Below are 21,819 nucleotides of genomic sequence, written 5' to 3' on the forward strand. Positions count from 1 at the left end.
AGATGGCCATATTGCTGCACTGAAATTCCACAGTATTAAGGCTTTTGTGCCCTATGGCCCAAGTTCAGTTCTGTATCAGCGAGCAAACGAGTTTTGCTGCCAGCTGAACCCTTAAGTCCAAGCCGACACTAACACCTGCCTGCATGTTAGATCAAGGCCCTTTCCAAGAATAAATTTTTATATGCTGCTGCTGCTTTTTTAAAACTGGGCTACTGCACAAACAATTCATTCTACTGAGTGGTAAGTTCCACACCAATGCCATTTCTTAAGACGTAGCTCTGGATCCATAAACCAGCATGTCAAACTGTTAACGGACAGCACTGACAGGAGGCACTTCCGAAAGCCTCACGTTGCAGCGCTTGCTCCAGCTTTCTGATGATGCTGGCATTTAGACCTAGTCCATTATCTGTGCCTTGCACCATGTACTATTAGTTTCATATTGAGCTTTCTTTAGGAAACAGAAGAAATGAATCAATTTCTTGGGAGGATAAACTTGCAGCTACAAGGAGGTGGTGTTGGGGGGGAGCTACAATTATACTTTTCATCCATGAAAGGCAAATCAGATGGTACTGAAATCCCAGCAGAAAACACAGATTAATTAAAGTCTGCATTTTCTAAATCTGTTATTCAACTCAATGCAGCTGTTTGGTGTGTGTGTTTCGTAATTATTCCTTTGCTGTGATTCTCATTGTATGTTCTTACTACTGATGTACTGTTAGAAAAGGACCTTGCACTAAAGGGTCTTGTTGGTTGCTGAGAACATACATGCGAGAGGATGCACAAGAAGGCATGACAATTAAATTTGTTTTCCTGTGTCACCTCAAGCTACATGACAGCAAGGTTTACCATATTAGTGGGTGCTTGAATGCTGCAATTCCCTTTTGCAAACTCATGGCAGCAAGAATGTCTCACTAATATATTTACCCTGATGCAGTTGTGTTAAACTAGCATTGTAATTTTGGAAATGGCTGTTATGCGAAGGTTTCCATATGTCTGCAATTTCCCAGACAGAGCTGGAATACTGCAGTCGGAAACCGATATGTTTAGATGTTGGCATTTCCTTTGCCAAAAAAAAGCTCAACAACTTTTGTGTTGTTATGCAATTGTGTCAAAATGAACCTAACCAGGGGTCAGCAAACTGTCTAGGCTTGGTAACCAATAAGCATTTCTTCTAGACAGTGAGAATAGAGTAAAAGTGCCTGACTGAGCATGCACAGAGTGCCTTCCCTTTCCTCCATCCTTCCCTCTCTAAGGCATGGACAGAAACTTGTAGGACAAAAAAAGCATGTTTCTTTTTAGAGATTAAACATTGTGTCTTCCTCCTTAGCAAGTATACTATTCTAATTAAATTAGCAGTGTCAATGTGCACATCACCAAATATGTTTAACTTACTGATGTTTTGTTGACCATCATGGTCATATCAACCACAGAAAAAATATATACACTAACACAATATTAAAGAACAGCACCAACCAAAATATAATTTTACATTACTCTATACTACTACTGGGAGGGACGTGGGTGGTGCTGTGGGTTAAACCACAGAGCCTAGGGCTTGCCGATCAGAAGGTCAGCGGTTCGAATCCCCGCGACAGAGTTAGCTCCCATTGCTCTGTCCCGGCTCCTGCCAACCTAGCAGTTTAAAAGCACGCAGTGCAAGTAAATAAATAGGTACCAATCCGATGGAAATGTAAAGGGTGTTTCCATGTGCTGCTCTGGTTCACCAGAAGCGGCTTAGTCATGCTGGCCACATGACCTGGAAGCTGCACGCCAGCTCCCTTGACCAGTAAAGCGAGATAAGCGCCGCAACACCAGAATTGTCCATGAATGGACCTAATGGTCAGGGGTCCCTTTACCTTTTATACTACTACTACTGCTACTAATAATAATAATCCATGTTTTTTTCTGGAGGGAAGCATGGGTACGCATACCCCTAAACATTTTGTGAATCAAGAAACTGAATCTTTTTTTAAAAAAAATAGTTTCTTCTCTTGAATGGTGAACCATCAGTTCCGTTGCTACCCCCGATGGTGGCCTCATTTCCTGTCACGGTGTTTCCTGAGTTTCAGACAGAAGCGAGTGTTTAATGAGAGTACCCCTAAAACATTTTTTTAGGGGGAAAAAAGCACTGATGATGATGATGATGATGATGATGATGATAACAATAAAGGTTAAAAAATGAGAAAATATCTAAATATGAAAGGTGAAAGGTTCCAACACATTAAAATAACACACATTGCAATTCACAATATTAACCTTACTAAAATTTCTCCTCAGTTTTTGGGCAGCTGCTGCAAATCTCACAACTGTGTCACCAAATTGTCAGAATCAAACAACAAATATGTGATTTCCCCTGGATCACCACCACTATGAGATCATAATACTTAAAGTCAGAATAAACCAATTAGGAAGCAGACAACTACTCTCAAAAGCCCATTTCTAATTTTTCCCTAAATCCCACCTAGCTCCATTTGGGGCTCCTTCCACCTGGGAATGGGTGAGAAATTTCATTCAGTTCACATTTCTAATTAACACTTTCCCAAATATTGTGCAAACACAGAGATTTGGCAAGATGAACTCCACACCTACCTAGAATGTTAAGCCTGTCCGGATTGTATCCTGGGACTATGATGATGCTTCTTGATTACCTAAATTAGGAGAGAGGGAGAGAGAAAGATGTGTGTATTTAGAAATCTTTTGAGTTTTGTGTGGCTAAAATGCAGTCTACTGTCAAAGGTGAAAGACACACCTGTTGCTCCTCCCACTTTTCCTTCTAGCTCCACTCACTTTTGCCTTTGGCCCCACCCACCACTGGCATGTGTCCCTCTGGAAAGTTCCCCTTAAGGAAGTGTGGTGCTCAGGATGAAAAAGGTTCCCCATCTATGCCAGTGGTTCCTATACTTTCTGGGGCCACTGTCCCCTTGGTTCCATAAGCTCATCCCCAGTGCCTCCTACCCTACCATATGAAAGCCATATTGAGTTCCAATTGCGAAAAAGGTGTGGTATGTATGAATGAATGAATAAATAAATAAATAAATAAATGCATTATTTAGAATAGCAGTTTGCTTGACCAACTAAAACTCAGAACTGTAACACTTAACTGCACATTTATTCAAAACCCAGTTAAAACTATTAGGTTTAATTAATTCAATTAAAGAGATGAACTTGATCCAGTGATGCCAGCTCTTCAAAGTCTGATAGTCATTTACACCTTCAGCGGCCCCCTGCTGCCTCCATGCCTCTTAGCAGCCTCCCCAGGTAATCTCACCTTCTGCCTTCGGAACCACTGTTCTACATTATCAACCTTGCTCAAACAGGAATCTTTCAACTCATTGTTTAAAAGCAGCAGAGTGCTGTTCATAGAAAAATATCATCATCACCAGGAATGCATTAAACACAAACACACACACACACACACACACTTTGAACCAAAGCTCTGTCTTCTTTCCTTCCTCTTTAAAATAAAAAATATATATACATCCATGATCAAAGTAGAAAGCAGCCTGTTCTGTTACTGAAGGAGGTGAAATTGCCACAATGTGAACATTGCCTCAGATGCACCCAGTAATTCAATGCTATCACTAGCCCTGACACAGCTGTTCTCCCCCTATGGAATGGAAGACTATACTCTAGCACACATCTCTCTCTCTCTCTCTCTCTCTCTCTCTCTCTCTTTCTTTCTTTCTTTCTTTCTCTTTCTTTCTAGAACAGGCAAGAAAGAAGAGCACTTGCCTCATCTCCTTTTTTCAATCCTCTTAGTGCAAAATATAATCAGCATTATCTAATAGCAATGTTAATATTAACAATAAAATTACTTCTCGGTGTAATATGTAACATCTGTTAATTATCCACGTACTGAGTAATTGCATAACCCATAAAGGATGCATCTCCCAAGAAACCCCCAGCTTCTTCCCATTGGGACAAAGTGCCAACTGGGATGGGGGGGGGGGAGGTCTGCACCTTGAGCCAAAAGCTAACAGCTTGGTATTGTTATGAATCGTGGGTGTATTGGCTTGTAGGTGCCAGATCCTCTTAAATTCCTGGGTCCAATGTGAGTTATTTTATTTATTTATTTACTGAATTTATATACCACCCTATACCCAGAGGTCTCAGGGCGGTTCAGTGTCTGGAGTGTTAAAATTGGCTGCCAGACACTGGATTTTGCAAAGTGTTAAAATACAGGTGAAACCAGCTTCTTGTGTTCAGGAAATCACCTGGGGAAATCAGCCAAAGACAAAGCCACAGGGAAGGTAATGGGCCATTAGGAAAGCCAGAGAGAGGAGACTTTGCCAAGGACTCCTGGGAGGCACCCCTCCTCCAGCTTTGAGTTTGTTAGCAATAGTTTAGAATTGCAGGTGGCAGGATGAGCTTGAGGTGGGGAGGTGACAGTCTGTTAAGCACAGCAAGATGGAAGCAGAGAAAGAGAGCCATGGCTGGTGTCTGTTTGAATCCAGGGCTGCAGCTATGGAAGAAGCAGGAACCTCTTGAAGTGTAATGCTATAAACCCCTTCAACTTAGGCTCAGGTTGTATATATAACCAGGGTGTAAATAAACCATAAAGACACAACAGTCTCAGCTATGCCTCATTTTCCAAAAGGAAACCCTGGGTAAAGCACGCCTGGAACCCCTGGAATCTCACACCGCTCAGAGATTGGGGTGGCATGTAACAATATGTTGGACTGAAGTCTGCAGTCTCTACGGCAATGGCTAATCCACACAGGCAAATGGCAAAAAGAGCACAGCACCCCACTGATGGCAGCAGACCTAAAACCCAAACAACCGTGGTAGCCCAATCTAGGCAGCAAATCTGGACTGGGAGGAACAGGCAAGAACAACAGAGGGAGAGAGGACTGTCATCCAGAGCAAGGGGAAGGAAAAGATCCAGGAGTTGCAGAATGGAGCCTTGGATCCAAAATAAGATATGTCTAGGGGGCTACACATAGGGAGGGCATACTACTCTACTGACCAGGAAATAAGATTCCACCTGAAGAAATCATGTAACAGGGACTATGTTCATTTAATTTCTGGTTGGGTCATTTGACTGACAAGATGTTTGGTATCTTATATATTTGTAAATCACTTACAAGTCCTGTGAAGATGTCATGGAGGGGATAGGTGGGTCCCAAGGAGGAGGGGGAAGATGTGGAGCTAGATGACCTAGCAGGGCGGTGCATGGAGGCTTGACCAGGGCTTCTGTTCTAGAGCAGCATGAGTTTAGAGTGTTGGACTAGGGCCTGGGAGACCAGGGTTCAAATCCTGACTGTACCATGAAGCTCACTGGGTGACCTTGGGCCAGTCACTGCCTCTCAGCCTAACCTACCTCACTGGGATGATGTGAGAATTAAAGGCAACCCAGAGCTCCTTGGAAAAAAGGCTGGGATATAAGTTCAATAAACAACAAATAGAAAACAACATTCTGAAAAGGGCAGGCCAGAGCAAAGGAACAGAACTGAAAAGCAATGGGGGAGTTATGACTGTAAGGATAGAGTACTTTCCATGCAGAGAACCTTCCATAATATTCTATTAATGCATGGTGAAGTTTTAATAAAATGAATCATCAAGCAGTACCATTCTGATCTCTTTCCTCCAGCCAGAGCTAGTTTAATTAGCTCAAGATCATTATACAAAATGGGGAAGGTGGGTGGATTACTAATACAGCCATTCCCCACCCCGTTTACTGATAAATGACATAGGCTTGTCACCTAAGTTAATCTCTTACAAAAACTGAACTGGGCATGATTTTTTATTTTTTCTCTCCTCTCCCCTTTAAAAAAAATTTCATAGTTCTATCTCACCGACCAGGTTGGTAAATCAGAAAACTTACAATCCTCATCTTCATTATCATTACATGCTTCTGAAAGAACCTAAAATGCATTGTATAAGAATTACAAACCACTTCACATATGGCCCATGTACAGCTGTTTGCCACGATTGGGAGGCCTGCATTTCCTCTCTCTCCCTCTTTACGTGACATTCAGTGACACAAAACATGTGAAGCCATCTCCACCTGCAGGAGCAGAAACCAATTAAAGGTGTCAAAATGCATGATGAGACATCCTCAGATCACACCACTAACCTTGATGGGTGTCATGTACCCAGAGGCTGGCAGTGACCAGAGAACAGTGTTAGAAGCTACGGTGTCACCAGTTAAGAAGCCAGGCTGGGTACTTTGATCTGAGCCTGGTGCTGCTGAGCAAGGGACCACTGAACCCAAGGCTAGTAGGCAACAGTCTACCAAGCCTTATTCCACAGAGTATCAAGGTCTGTGTAGGACCGACGTCAGAGCCCTCACAAATGCCTTCCATTCATTGTGAGGAACTGAATGCCTTCTACAGGACACCACCAATCTAGGGGAACAGGTAGCATACCAGAGATGCAGAAGACATGCTCATCTTCAGGCCAAAGGGTCAACCCTTTAAGGCAGTGGCCCCCAAATTGGGTGATAATGGCCCTTGAGAGCAGTGGGATTACCAAGGGGTACTAAAAGGAAAGGTGGGCAGGGGGCACTGGAGGTATAAATGTCTATCAGATTTAGAAAAACTGGTATCATTGGATCAAGTTCACCAGTTTAGTTGAATTAATTAAACTAAATACTTTTAGCTAGATTTTGACTAAATGTGTAATTAATTGCTACTGCTTTGAATTCTATTGTGTTATTGCCTTCCTTAGTGGGTTGTGCAACTCACTGTTCTGAATAATGCTTTCTATAGGGTAGGCTGGAGGGCGTGGGGGCATGGGGATTGAGCTCATGGAACCAAAAGGGTTCTCTGAAAAAAATAATTAGGAGCTACTGCTCCAAGTTCCCCATAAGGGGGCACAGTCTAGGCGAAGAGATGGGAGAGGCTCACAAGTGCTCAAGTCACTTCCAGCGCTAGTTGCTGTCCATGGTGCTGCGACAATGGATCTGCCTTGCTCTGTGGGCTCCTCCACAAGACCAGACCAGGGCAATGCAGGAGAAAAGAGCAAGTGAACCAAACACACTGGCTATCATATAATTCTGTCCTAAAGAAGCCATGAGAAAGACGTAAGGAGGAGAAAGGAGACAGAGAAGGGAAGCTAGCTAGACAGCAAGAGGACCACAAAATTAGAAGAGGGATGAGAAGAAAATCTAGAGTATGCAACATTACTAAATTGGGAGGGAGAGATAAAATGAGTTGTAATAGCAGGATTCTCAGGAATCTATGTTTCTTTGCTTTCACCTTCGGGGGAAAGAAAACAATTATTTGATTAAGTTTAGCTATTACAATCTGATCTCTGTCTGTACATTTATGTGCGCACACAGTGCACTATTGTATTTGAGCAGCCTGGTAGGCATGTATAATATGCATGCAATGTGGGTACGAGTCAGGGATAAAGGCTAACTGAGGAGGGGGGCAGAGAGAGAAAGAGACTGTGAATCAGACGACAATTAAGGTTCAGCTAATGTTTGCATCCAAATGCCAGGACTATGGAATGAAAAATCACATGATGCAGCAGTGCCTGGTGGGGCAGGGGGAAGAGACCACCTGGGAATTTCACTTACTTGGCCCTTGAGTTTCATGATGGAAGAAGGGTGTGTGGTGTGTGTGTGTGTGTGTGTGTGTGTGTGTGTGTGTGTGTATAAGAGAGAGAAAGGAAAAAATGAATTAATGCATGTTCTGGGAGAACTCTTATTTAAATAACCAGGAATTCAGCAGCATGAAAGCTCAGGTTGCAAAAGCCCTATCCTGGCCTTTCAATCCCTAACGTAATGTGGGAAAGTGGACTCAAGCACAATAGCTCCCCCCCACACACATCTTCCATTACCATCTCCATCACCCTCCAAGAATTGGAGGAATTGCTCCTGAAGCAGGGCACCCTTTCTACATGCATCCTTACAAGATCCTTACAAGATCTAAAGCTCTGATCTTCTGCATTTCTCAAATATGCAGGGAGCCTACACAACTCCTGCAACACCTTTGCCTCCAACAAAGGGTTAACCCCTAGGGTTGTGGGGAGTAACCAAACTTGGATTCAGCCGAGAGGGATGGATTTATGAGAATGGTGACACTCCGGACACTCATTCCTGGTCGCTCATTCTCAGATAGCAGGCAGATTTACAGCACCTGCTTATCTGGTTGGCAACCCTTCAAAGTCATTCTAAGACTTCAGCAATTAAAGCAATCATCCAGCTGTGCCATAGAGAGAGAGACACCCCTCCCTTTTTATCATTTCCTGCTCTGGGTCATGGGAAGTTACAGCTAAGGAGTCTCAGAGTTGGCTGACTTGGACAAAGATGTCCAGCTATATAAAACCCATTTGCATCAATCAATCAATCAAGGTCCCCGGCTAAATCCTAACTAGCATTCTGCTTCCCTTGTTCGATACTTACAGCTGGACTTGGACTCTGCAGCCATTTCTCATGGGGCAGTGGGGAGAGAATGATGGTGAAGTATTAGGGTTAGTTAAAATAGATTGTTTTATTGTACCTGCTCTTCCACACCAAGATGTCTAGAGCTTGCAATCTTTTATGTAACTCTTTTATTCTATTGAGCAACAAGATCTTTCTGTAGCTGCTATTTTTGTTCTTTAAAAAAAATATTTGGGTTTATAGAGAAAAATACATACAAACATATAAACATGTATAATTCCGTTATCTTGTTTTCATACACCTTATTTCTCCGACTTCCCCATACCTCCCTTTTACTGCATCCTTATTTTTTACATTTCTTTAGCAACTCTCAATAATTAATTATTTAATTCACTTTCATTACAATCCTTTTTCTTTAACTTATTAGTTACAGCTGCAATTCTCTATTTCTTATTCCCTGACATCTAGCACTCCTCAATTTTACAATAATTTTTAAGATATATCTTGAATTTCTTCCAGTCTTCTTCCACTGTCTCTTTCCCCTGGTCACGAATTCTGTCGGTCATCTCTGCCAGTCCCATATATTCAATCACCTTCGTCTGCCATTCTTCCAGAATAGGTAGTTCTTGTGTCTTCCAATACTTTGCGAGAAGAATTCTTGCTGCTGTAGTCGCATACATAAAAAACGTCCTATCCTTCTTTAACACCAACTGGCCGACCATACCCAGGAGAAAAGCCTCAGGTTTCTTAGAAAACGTCCGCTTTAGGACTTTCTTAATTTCATTATAGATCATTTCCCAAAAGGCCTTAATCCTCGGGCAGGTCCACCAAAGGTGATAAAAAGTACCTTCAGTCTCATTACACTTCCAGCATTTATTATTGGGCAAATGGTAAATTTTTGCAAGCTTGGCTGGGGTCATGTACCACCTATAAATCATTTTCATTATGTTTTCTTTTAAGGCATTACATGCCGTAAATTTAACACCGGTAGTCCATAACTGTTCCCAGTCAGCAAACATAATGTCATGACCGATGTCTTGTGCCCATTTAATCATAGCTGATTTCACCGTTTCATCCTGTGTATTCCATTTCAACAGCAAATTATACATTCTTGACAAGTTCTTAGTATTGGGTTCTAACAATTCTGTTTCTAGTTTGGACCTCTCCTTCTGGAAGCCTATTTTGTTTATTGTTTGTTTTTAATTATGTGTTTGGAAAACAAATAAAAATTTATTTAAAAAAAAATATAGAGAGAGAGAGAAATACAAAACTTAATATCAAATATCTTTTCCTCCTTTTTTGGGTCCAAACTAAGCCTATTTCAAATCTTTAAATAAATATGTATTCTTTACCTGCTGGTTTGGTCATGGTTTGACTTGCCATGATCTGAATCTAGTGTCTGGGCCTAAACTTGGGCTATTGCACAACAAGTTAGTGTTGAAGAGTGTTGAAGAGTGAAGTTCTGGCTCGTGCCCAAGAATCTCCTAATAATTGGATCTATTGATTGGGCTTCCCTCAGACTTAAACTGGAGAAGATGGGCAGCAGCTTTCAAACAGGGAAAGGGATGTCACCAGCATCCTAGTCTGACAACCATGGATCTAAAGATCTGCAGAGGATGGGTGGGCCAGAATGTTGAAACAAAGCTATTATACTTGCAAGGAATGAAAGAAAGCACAGCAGAGGTAACTAACATGGTGCCCTCCGATTCCCACCATCTTTGGCCATTGCCCATGCTGGCTGGGGCTGATGGGAGTTGGAGTCCACATTGGCTACCTCTGCTAGAGAGCAAGTTCCAGTAAAACGGTGGCAGTTTTAGGTCAAGATCCTGGAAACCTTAGTAGTTGAAGTTCTGTATATAACAATCTGTAAAATTCAGGAACAAATTATAAGCCTTAGTGTAACTTCATTAAGCAAGATAAACTCGCTTTGGTGATCATGTGTTAAAGGAGTTTCTGCCTCTGAATGCCTTAACGAGAACATAAAAGGCATCTGCAATTTCCACTGCATTCTATCTCAAAGTCAACTCGGCAAATGTCACTATGCTAACACTGTTTCTCTTTATTGGGCGTGTTATTTAATAATGACAGCAAAACGCTTCTTCGTTCCAACTCTACAGAATATAAGAGCACACAGTTGCAGAGCTACAATGGATTAATTTGCACAACTATTGCTTTTTTGTTGTTATCTGACACATATTCAGAGTTGATTTTACTAACTGATTTAACTGACTTAAAGGGGACTTGCTTGTCAGATGTATAAAAGGGGCTTAAAAACACAAAGAGTTGCTTTCTAAAAGACATACACACAGAGAAAGCTTGGTGCTGTTAAATGAGTACATTCCAGACCTGCAAGCACCTGGTGCAGACACCTGCTGCTGCAAAGGACAGACTAAAACAAGTGCAGGTGGGTTGACCAAACAATGGAACGCCACACAAAGAACCTATACAGTTCAGTATCTCTTTTCTAGTGGGTACTGATTAATCCAGTTTACTACTGGTGTGAAGGGTGGGAGGGGCTTGCAGTTAGGGAAAGCCCAAATTGTATATACACTATATGCATCAACCATTTGGTCTTAAGGCTGCAATTTACCAAATTCAATTGAAAAAAATCTCGATGAACAGTGATGAAGACTTGGAAAATGGACGCACATGAGCAGAAGATTTTGCTCACTGAAGCAAACATGCAGATCCTCCAAATGATGGAGAATGCATATAAGTAGGCAATATCAAATGGGTAATGTGCACACTGACCAGCAAATGAACCTATTTTCCCCTTGGGGACTATCCACATTTCCTGGTCAATGTGTGAAACTGATACTGAGGCTATGCAGATGATTCAGGCACCATCCAAGGCATCAAGTCACATCCTTCATCATCCATAATGACTAGGCAATATTCAGAATCCTTTGTTAATGGTGCCATTTCATACTTATTAGGTATTAGGGTATGTCATTTTAAGGGGTGTAACTTAAGTTCTGTAATTTTTTTCAGTGATGGGTCTTAAAAATAGGTTTTTCGGGTGTGAGGAATTCAAATCTGCTATCATGTGCTATTTTGTGATTGGACAACATTTAGCTTGGTAAGTCTATGTTTGATGAAGAAGCAAATAAACTGCTTTTGGAAAATCAAACAATTTTAATTTCTGAAAATGTCAGGTAATGCTTAATAATGATGATGATGATGACGTGGCAATAGTTTTTAACAATTTACTGTACTTTTCCATGTATAACACGCTCCTTTGTATATGACGCCTACTTGGTGGGACTCCAATTTCAGAAAATGGCCCAAAGGATAGGAGTTGTTGAGCTTTTGGGGGGAGAATTGCCCAGAGTTATTGAGCTTTTTTGGGGGGGGGGGATGCAGCAAATCACTAACCTGATGGTTGCAATTGCTCGTCCCGCTCATTAACAATTGCTCGCGTCTGCTACAAGCGTCTACCCGATCGCCAACAGTGGAAGTCTACAGCAAGCAAAATTGCCGCAGTGGCAGCCAATCCTCAGCAGTCTCTGACACACCCATTTCCCACAGCCAATGCAAAGAAATTCTTGCTGCAGTCACCAATCACACTACAAATCGCCAATGACAGTCTGCAGCTCACGGCTGCAACCAATCACCCATCACCCATACCCACTACCTGTGTATAAGATACCCCAGGTTTTTAAACCTTCTTTTTCAGTAAAAAAAAAACACCTAGTCTTATACACAGAAAAGTATGGTATATGCAATTTCACATACATTTTACTTACCAAGCAAAACTAAATTAATTTAACCATTTTTTTTCAATTGCCAAGTCATACTACAACTTTTTAGCAGCCTTCACACCCTAATTAGACATGCCTTCATGAAAACCTGCACAATCATTAGCAATCATACACATTTCACCAGGCAACCTACATGCATTAGGGCACTGGAGATCTAGCTTCTCAAAATAATAGCTTTATTCTTAGCTACTAAGAGTGTAACAGGGCAGTGGTCTGCTGAGTTGGGGTCTGGTGCTTCTACTTTCTCTGTTCAAAACTGCCAGCACTATTAAAATTCAACACCACACCACTGAACACAGCATGGCATGTGAGGCTGTGGAGTGAGGAATGATGTATGGCCATGGACTACTGGAATAAAACACTGGGTAATTGCATGAATCCATAAATGGTTTGAAAGTTCTCTAATACAACTCAGCCCAACTAACCCTTTAGATCGTTTCACACAGACCACTGGCTTTGACCCTAGAAGTCTTTGGTGACCGTTATGAATGCATGAGCTGCATGAACAACTAGATAGTATAAGACAGCTTTCTGTGCTCCTGAGTCAGATACCATAATTCATCCATCTTGCTCAACAGCGTTGACACCAACAGGAGCAGTTCTTCAGGATTTCTGGCAGGAGCCAACCCTATCCTTACCAGGAGATGTTGGGAATTAAACCTGAAGCTTTCTGCACACAAAGCAAGTGTTCTACCACTGAGCTACAGCCCTTCCCCACCAACAGAAACTCTGTGCTAAGTGCCAAAGGGAACTTTTGCTGTTTGAGACAGAGGGCATGTCCTGCCCGTCACCCAAGGTTGTTGTGGGGATTAAATGAGAAGGGGAAATAACAACGTATACTACCGTGAGCTCCTTGGAGAAAAAGGTGACATATAAATGCAATGAAATATATAATAAATGGTGTTGTTGTTTTAAAAAACTTAGGCTGCACCTTTCGCAATTATCGTGACAGAGCCTGAAATAATTTTCTCAGGTGATTAGCATATGCAGAGTTAAATTTTCCCATCAAACCTGATTTAATTCAAGTTTAAAAAGGAGTTAGCAGGCAGCTTGTGCGTGTGAATAATTTGAAAAATGCTTAGATTCTTTGTAACCCAAAATTAAGCAGGTGGTGCCATACTCCTTAATGGAGAGGGGAGGAGAAGATGTAAAAACGAAAGGGTTGCACTATGCCTGGTTTTATGTCTGGAGAAGGGGCAAATGTGAAGGAAGAACACAGAGACAGACAGAACAGAAGAAACTATTGGATTTGGAGCATTATTGCAGTGGCCAAATTCCCCCCCCCCCTTAGATTATGCAAATCTAACAAGAGTGACATTGCTCCAGCTGAACTCACAAAATGTACCCTGCATGGGTCTTGGGTGTGCTATGCTTTCAAACCAAAAGGCCCTTTTAATGTCTACATTTCTGGGTTTTTTTTCGTCCCCCATTCTCCACCTTCATTTTTAGTATAAATATTCTTTTTCCACCCACATCAATTTCTTGATTTACATAAACACAAAATAAAAAAAATAAAAATGATACAAGAGTATTGCAGAAATCAAGAGCAATTGTCTTTCTATCATCAATCATCACCATTTCTTCTGTCTCTAAATTGGATTTTATATCACAGGACTGGATAACCTTATGTGCCCCCCCCCATCTAGTCCAGCATCCTGTTCTTACAATGGCCAACCAGATGCCTCTGGGAATCCTTTATTACTGCTCTGGGATAACAGAATTAGGGGGTGCTCGAATCAGGAAATTAATGAATGGTAGAATTTAATATTTGGAGTATGGGAGAGAAGGTGCCAGGCCAGGTATAGAAGTTGGTAAGAATGACAAAAGGTGCTGGAAGCAAGTCATTAATACATCAATGGAAACCATAATAGCAGCAAGAGGTACTCTGCTGGTGAGGGGAAGGTTACAGGAGGCGAGATGTCACACAGGAAAAATGTGCCCTTTTGAAAAACAGGCATCTGCATAAGGGGAGCAAGCAGATGGGGGGGTTGCTTGGAAGAAGGGTTCTTGGGAAACAGAAAGAAAGTAGGAAGAACACCATGCACTGCTGTGAAGGCAGAACCAGGGGTGTAAGAAGGGGGGCAGGCTGCCCCAGGTTCCATGATGGAGGGGGTGACAAATTATCAAGAAGCAATTACTGCCCTACTAAGGCAGTTCATAAAAAACTTTTTTTTTAAAAAAAATGCCTCCTCCAAAGGTCTCCAACCAGGGCCGAAATTAGGCTTTATTTCACCTGGGTAACAGACCCCCTCCCCATGCACATTTGCGTACACACACAGAGACTAGAAGCCTCAATAGTACCCCTCTGGAGGCTTCACCTAGGGCAAAAATCCTGGCTAGCCCCCCCCCCAGCTTCAATGTGAACCATTCACAGTGGGATCAGGTGTTAAACAGGGCTGTATTATTGCCCCAACTCTATTTATTATTTTCTCTATTTATTATGATTCTACACTTTGTTGAATGGAAACTCCCCACACCCAGTAGAAATCATATATCGAACAGATGGAAAGCTCCTTAATCTGAACAGGCTGAAAGAAAAGAGTAAGGTTACCTTAACTTCCGTCATAGAACTTCAGTATGCTGATGACAACATAGTGTGTGCACACTCAGAGGATGACCTCCAAACCATCCTAAATAGCTTCGCAGAAGCTTACAAAAAGCTTGGTCTATCACTCAACATCCAAAAAACCAAAGTGCTGCACCAACAAGCATAAAACAATTGCTCTGGAATGACACAAATCCAACTCAATGGTGTAACGTTGGAAAGTGCTGATCACTTCTCCTACCTGGGTAGCTATCTTTCCACAAGGGCCGACGTTGCTGCTGAAATCCAGCATTGCCTGAGCTCTGAGAGTGCAACTTTCTCCCGATTGAAGTGTTTGAGGACCAGGACATTCGCAGGGAAACCAAAATGCTTGTTTACAAAGCTATTGTACTACCAACCTTACTGTATGCTTGTGAAACATGGACCATTTATAATGACTGCTCCCCGCTTAAAACGGGGGGTGCCCTTTGTGTGGACGCGTGCGGCCCCTAGATCTGGAGCGGCTCCAACAGCATAGGCTTGGCTTTGCCTTCCCTCAGGTGGGATACCTGAAGGTCTCCGCCTACCTCAGTCAGTTGTCCAATCCCACCTGGGGGAAGCCTTGCCAAGGAGACCAGGCCAGGTAGGGGAGGGATTACCTGCCCACACAATAGAGGGAGGATCTTACCTGGGAATCCTCACTTGGCTCCAGAGCTTCTCCCACCCTACCCACCCTCAGTTAATGTCTTATTTTGCAGGTTAACTTTTCTTCACAGGTTTTGCAGGTTAACTTTTCTTCACAGGTATGCGGGCGCTGCTACATTAAGGTCGCTGTTAAAGGGCCGGAAAGGAATTTCCCTGCATTGGCAGGTTTCGCCTTTCCCATAGCAAAACGTCACAACTTTGGCGGTATCAGACCTTGGGCGGAATCCTTTAGTCCATCTTCCTCTTTGCGGCGGCGATACCAGGGTTCCCCGTTAAAGGGGTTTTTGAAGGGAGGCTTTGGCCGTACGCCGAAAGGTCGTCATTGCTCTCTCCTGCGGCGGCGTAACGGGGGCGGCTATCTCTGCTTGAACATATGTTCTCCAAAGCCGGCCCATCCCCCCACACACACACTGGATAACCCTGATGCTCCCTAGGTCCCCGGCTGGGGACTGGGAAGGGAGAACGTCCAATGCCTGAGCCAAGGTCTACCCACATTTGAAATTTAATAAAGTTGTGGCCAATTTAATCCCATAGCACGTTGTCTTGAGTCGTTATTCCACATGACGGGGGGACTGCGCGGGATCTGGGGACTCCGCCTGTCCACGCAAACACCATCTCTAACTCCTTAAAAGATTCCATCAATGGTGTCTCCAAAAATTTTTACATATCACTTGGGAAGACAGGCAAACTAATGCCAGTGTACTGGAAGAAGCAAAGATCATTTTGTTGTGGGTCCCTGCTATTCTTAAATTCCCAAATATATACCGGTATATAATAAAATTTCCAAAAAAATAATAAACATGTACCAAATATTTTCAGAGTTCCCCAGCTATTAAGGTTGTCCTTAAAGATGACTATAAAACTTCAACTGGTTCATAATGCAGCAGCCAGGTTGCTGATTGGGGTTCCATTATGGGTGCCCTGGCACCACCAAATTCTGTTACCCCATATCTGTAACATTATGGCAAAAAGAGGAAGGAGCAATATTGTGCTGTTGGGCCATAGCTGGAATGATCCTGCATTTATTTCCCTCTGCCATGATGAAATCATGACATGTAGAGTGTTAATTGCAACATCTAATAAGGTAGATTAGGACTGTCAGTCAACATAGTTTTGTTTGGTTGTTGGTTGCAATCTTCGTTAGTTTTCTTCTTTGTTGTAAAATAATCAATTCAGTTCTGCTTTTAAGATATATTTAGAACAGGTATTTTGAGAGAACTTAAAAGATTTCTGTAAAATATGAAGATGCATTTCTTTGTGCAAATGAGAATAATTTGCTACATAGACTTTCTTCCATTGTCTATTTGCCTGCAATTTCTACCTCATTTACTCTCTTTTTTCCTGTGTCTCTACCCTTTTGTTTAGTCTTACATTTGGCATTCCTTTAATTTATATTTAGAGTTACCCGACACCTTTACATTAAAATCCACAATTCACATAGTGCATGTTTCTCTGAGAGAAAGGATGTCTTAACGCTAATAACTGCAGATAGGACAGAAGGAGACAATAATCCTTGCTCCCCCCCCCCCCATAGGTTCTGGAAAAGGGATTTCTAAACTATTGGCAAGAGAGCCTTTTGAGGCATAGTGATACTGGTAGTCCCCAATTCTTACCATTCTAGGATGTGGGAGTGGATTTTTTTACAAAGCCTCCTTAGATGACCTGGTCAGTATGGGAATGTCCACTCCCACACCCCAGCTATCCTCAAGATTGATACCATATCAAGAGGGAGGCTGTTCTGTATGACAGGCCTTTAGTTTGGTGGCATCTGTCCTCTAGAACTTCTTCCCACTGCATATCAGACAGGTGCCATCTCCATTATCTCGTTGGTGCCTGCTGGAGGTCTTAGTTTCCCAACAAGCCTTTCCAAGTGCATATATACATGTCTGTCTGTCTGTCTGTCTGTCTGTCTGTCTGTCTGTCTATCAGACATATACAGGTCTGTCTGTCTGTCTGTCTGTCTATCTATCTATCTATCTATCTATCTATCTATCTATCTATCCATCCATCCCAGTCTGGATTTAAACTTGTTTTTAAATCTGCTTTTTGTTGTTGGTGTTTTTCATGTTAAATCATTTTGGAAATTATTCATAAATTAAGTGAAATATATACATAAAGGGCAAAGCCATTTAAAGGAAGAGGAAACTTTTGGGCATCTGACAAGAGTGCCACAGGCATGCCAGAAGTGGGGGTAGGGCAAGGGGGGAGGGGCTGAGCAAAATCAACATTCTGCTTCACTGTCAGAGCAAGACTGGTTTCTCTTTTTTCATATTTGGCTCCCTCTATAAAAGAAAAGAGGGGGTGCTTCATGCAACCTTCCATTTATTCTACCCTGCTCTCCTTAGAACTGCACCAGCTGTTCTGTTTTATTCCCCAGGCACGGCAATCTGCCCATTTTACTTAGCTTTTTAACAAAGCAGGGCAGGGGGATGGGGGGACACAAAACAGAAACAATAATATGGTCAAAGACAGCATCCCACATGCACACATTTCCTTTATAAATATTATTTTTTTGGCCACAGTAAGGCATTGAGAAATCCCATCTGTTTTGGTGTGTTGTACCTGTTAAGCGGTTCTACCTAAGTCCACACCTGGCCCAAAAAGATATTCCTGGAGAACCAAACCCATCTCTCTCTGTAGAATTCTCCCCACCCTTTCCTTTGTATCCCTCATAATTCCTGCCCAGAATACAACACATGGATTGCCTCAGCCAAGAGTCTGCCAATTCTGAGGGAAGGGAGACTTGGTTTTCAATCTACTTTGCTAAATTTTTGACTAATTGCTTTTTAGCACACTTCCTCTGCCAGTATCTTCACAGCTTAACATGGTCATTCCTCTGGGAGTCCCCCCCCCCCCGAAAGAAAGTAAAATCTAAATACATTCCTGTGATGTAATTTGCTATTGGCCTTTGTAACAGACACTTCCTCCCCTACCAACAACTGCTTTAATCAAAGTTTTAAGATTAATGAAAATCAGGAGGATAAACGGAGATTCTATAAACAGTTTAAGAAGCCAGAGAACTGGGCATGGTATAACCCATAAATAGTGTAGCTAGAAAACCCATTGTTCTAGGACAGTTCCCACTGTATTTTTCTCTATGAACATCAGATCTGGAAGGCACCCATATGGTGCTCTGTGGTGGGTGTACACTTCCATATGGAAGTATGGTGGACATACAAATGAACCACAATGGAAAGCAACTGGGTGTGACTGAAACACAATGTCTCCCCCACAATCAAAAAGAGCAGGTATGGTGGTGGCAATGGGTGCAGTTTACTAGCTTTAGCTGGCACAGCAATGATGTGATGTCTTTCTTCCTGACAAAGGGCAGACCTTTACTGAAAAATTCCTTCCAGTAGCACCTTAAAGACCAACTAAGTCAGTTCTTGGTATGAGCTTTCGTGTGCATGCACACGAAAGCTCATACCAAGAACTGACTTAGTTGGTCTTTAAGGTGCTACTGGAAGGAATTTTTTTGTTTTGACTATGGCAGACCAACACGGCTACCTATCTGTAACTAGACCTTTACTGATCATTCCAAACCCTAAAAAGGCAGTGGTGTTGCACATCCTAAGTTCTCACATCCAGGAGATGGGAAAGTGGCCTGCCATGGATGGATGCAGTGCTTCATCCTTCCTACACCAACCTATTCACTCACCTCCATGCAATTCAAGTTTGCCTATGGTTACCAGGCTACTAAAGAAAAACAAGTTAGGCTTAAACAGAGAATAATGCACCACTTCTCAATATGCATATTCTGAGCAAAGCAAAACAAAAAACAACACAGTTGTGTCACACTCCACAAGTGACAGGACACGTAAACTTTATATTTTCCCTTGAGAACATTCAGCAAGCTTCATGGTTCCTTTCTTGAATCACCTGGAATCTTCAGAAGCACACATTTCAGACATCAGCTATCTTTGTTTAACTCCCAAGTCAATTGGATATCATAAAAGGGATTCCAAGTTCTCCAGAAGCTTTCTGCACAAACATCTTTTCATTTTGGCAAATCCAGCCTTGGCCCCAGCATCTCAATCTCATGACTCACCCAGAAATTTCAATCAAGTAGAACTGGTAAAGTCAACAACCAAAATTTCAGTGTTGTGTGACGTGTCCCATGTGTTATCCATTAAAGGCACTTTATAGAGTGTTTCTCTGCAAACCCCAGTTCACTCCTCTCTGGAGGAAACTAAGGCCTCCAGAGAAAAACCTTGATGCAGAGCTTGCAACAGTGTGGAGATGAACTGCAATTGTGGAACACTTTGGAGATTTTGTGAAGAGTTGCAGGACTTTGTAAGCCACTGAACTCAGGACTTGGCATGTGGAGCCAAGCACAGACAGGACTTTGTATAAGCTCAGAGATGACTACTTGCAACATCTGTAAATAGTGTAAGTATAAAGAGATGTTAGTGTTGGCCTAGTAAAGATAACTGCTACACACCTGTTTCCTGAGGTGAGCTTAACCACTTTACTCAGCTTCTGTGGTGCACACACACAACTCAAAACAAGAAATATAATATTGAGTACCGTAACTGGTCTGGGGAACTGAGGCAAATATAGCAACAGTTAAAAGATTAAGTGCCCATCTCTGAGCAGGCCCTAAGCTCCCTTGCACATCATCTCTAACCCCCTCCCCCATTTCCTTTAACCCAAACCTCAGCAGAGGGTCACCCCAAAACAGGGGGATGACAGATTAGTGCTCTCCTCTTAAACTTGCTTTCATAAGTGAAATTTTAGAAACGGTTTTATGAGCCAAACTACCTATGGGTAGTCTTCTTGCATGCTTGAAAAGCCACTTCAGGAGGACAGGACTGAGAACACTGGGTGGGAAATGGGTAACTCTGGCCACATTTCCACCATCTAAAGTCACCCCTATCTAAAGTACATAAGAACACAGGAAGATGCCTTCTATTAAGTCAGAGCACTGGTCCATCTAGCTGAGTATCACCTGCAATGAGTGGCAGTGGCTCTCCAGGGTTTCAGGACAGGAGCATTTCCATCTCTACCTGGATATGATGGGGATTGAACCTGGGACTTTCTGCATGTGAATCAGATGCTCTGAGCTACAATGCTTCTAGGGCCAAAATAGTCGCTTTTTGAAGATGAAAAGGTATGTCAAGCAACAGTCACAGGTGCTTCATCGTTTGCTTTCTGTTACACTTCTATCCCACCCTTTTCTCCAAGGACACCTTGGAGTACATGTTTCTCCTCTCCATGTTATCCCCACAAGAACCCTGTGAGGTAGTTTAGACTGAGAGGTGGTGACCAGCCCAAAGACACCCAGTGAGCTCATGGCTAAGTGGTGATTTGAACCCCAGTCTCCCAGTACTCTAACCCAGCACTCCCACCACAATGGCTCCCATGCAGTGTTCACATGTAATGTGTAGTTTGACCCAATGCCAGCATAACTGTCAGCTTGACACAGATAGAAAAAGACCCAGACAACCAGTCACAGATCTAATTTCCTTAGATCTACTGGAGACCTATTCCAAAAATACACATTTTTAACTGAATAATAAAACACTGCTTGCAGGAGCAGAGCAAAGTGACTGTGATTCTCCCAAAACAATTGTAATCTTCAGATTTAACTGTCAAGGCACAAGAGCTGCAGGTATCAATGCTCGAGAGAGACAGCGCAAAGAGTGCAATTATTATTCCCTGCTCTCCTATTAGAGTTCACTGGCTCCCAAGTACGCCAAGGTCAGGAGAGAGATGTGGCAAAAAGGTTTTCCTTTTCATTAGGGAGAGGCAGGAATACCTCACATTGTAACAGCAAAAGGTCGTCACAGTAAAAAGACTGGCAAAGCAAAGATGAATGCAGCAGCTGAAGATCAGAAAAGAGCTGAATGAAATTACAAGAAGTGAAATCAACATGCATCTCTCTTAACCAAATTATCTCTTCATTCCTAGAGTCCCACTGAGCATCTCATAGATATTTCAATTCACATCCTCTCTTCATTAGCAAATATTAACTGCCTGAGGGTGTCAAGAGTTAAAAGAGTATATACACTGCATTTCTATTTCTTCCTTTCTTCCAAAGGGCTTAGGGCAGTGTGACCGCAGCTCTGTTCACCACTCCTTTTATCCTCACAAAAACCCTTGTAAGATAGGATAGTCCAGTGGTTCCCAAACTGGGTGGCACTGCCCCCAAGGGATGAAGGGATGGTGGGATTATTGGGGACTGCTAATAAGTAAGAGGAACATGGGTGGCGCTGTGGTCTAAACCACCGAGCCTCTTGGGCTTGCCAATCAGAAGGTTGGCAGTTCGAATCCCCACAATGGAGTGAGCTCTCGTTGCTCTGTCCCAGCTCCTGCCAACCTAGCAGTTCAAAAGAACAAAGTGCAAGTAGATACATAGGTACCGCTCTGCCGGGAAGGTAAACGGCGTTTCCGTGCGCTGCTCTGGTTTCACCAGAAGCGGCTTAGTCATGCTGGCCACATGACCCGGAAAAACTGTCTGAGGACTCCCTCAGCCAGTAAAGCGAGATGAGCGCCGCAAC

General features: G+C 42.6%; 1 protein-coding gene across 2 annotated transcripts in view; it reads right to left on the reverse strand.

Annotated features, from left to right (window-relative positions):
• The window catches only part of NEXMIF (neurite extension and migration factor), a 226,448-nt gene that overhangs the window by 76,656 nt on the left and 127,973 nt on the right, over nucleotides 1-21,819 (reverse strand). For both annotated transcript variants that reach the window (XM_081846900.1, XM_081846899.1), the window contains exon 3: nucleotides 2,590-2,648. The gene's annotated coding sequence lies outside the window, so the exon portion shown is untranslated. The remainder of the gene's footprint in view (nucleotides 1-2,589; nucleotides 2,649-21,819) is intronic.

This window comes from Podarcis erhardii (genome assembly GCF_964252035.2).
Source record: "Podarcis erhardii genome assembly, chromosome: Z".
Lineage (NCBI taxonomy): Eukaryota > Metazoa > Chordata > Lepidosauria > Squamata > Lacertidae > Podarcis > Podarcis erhardii.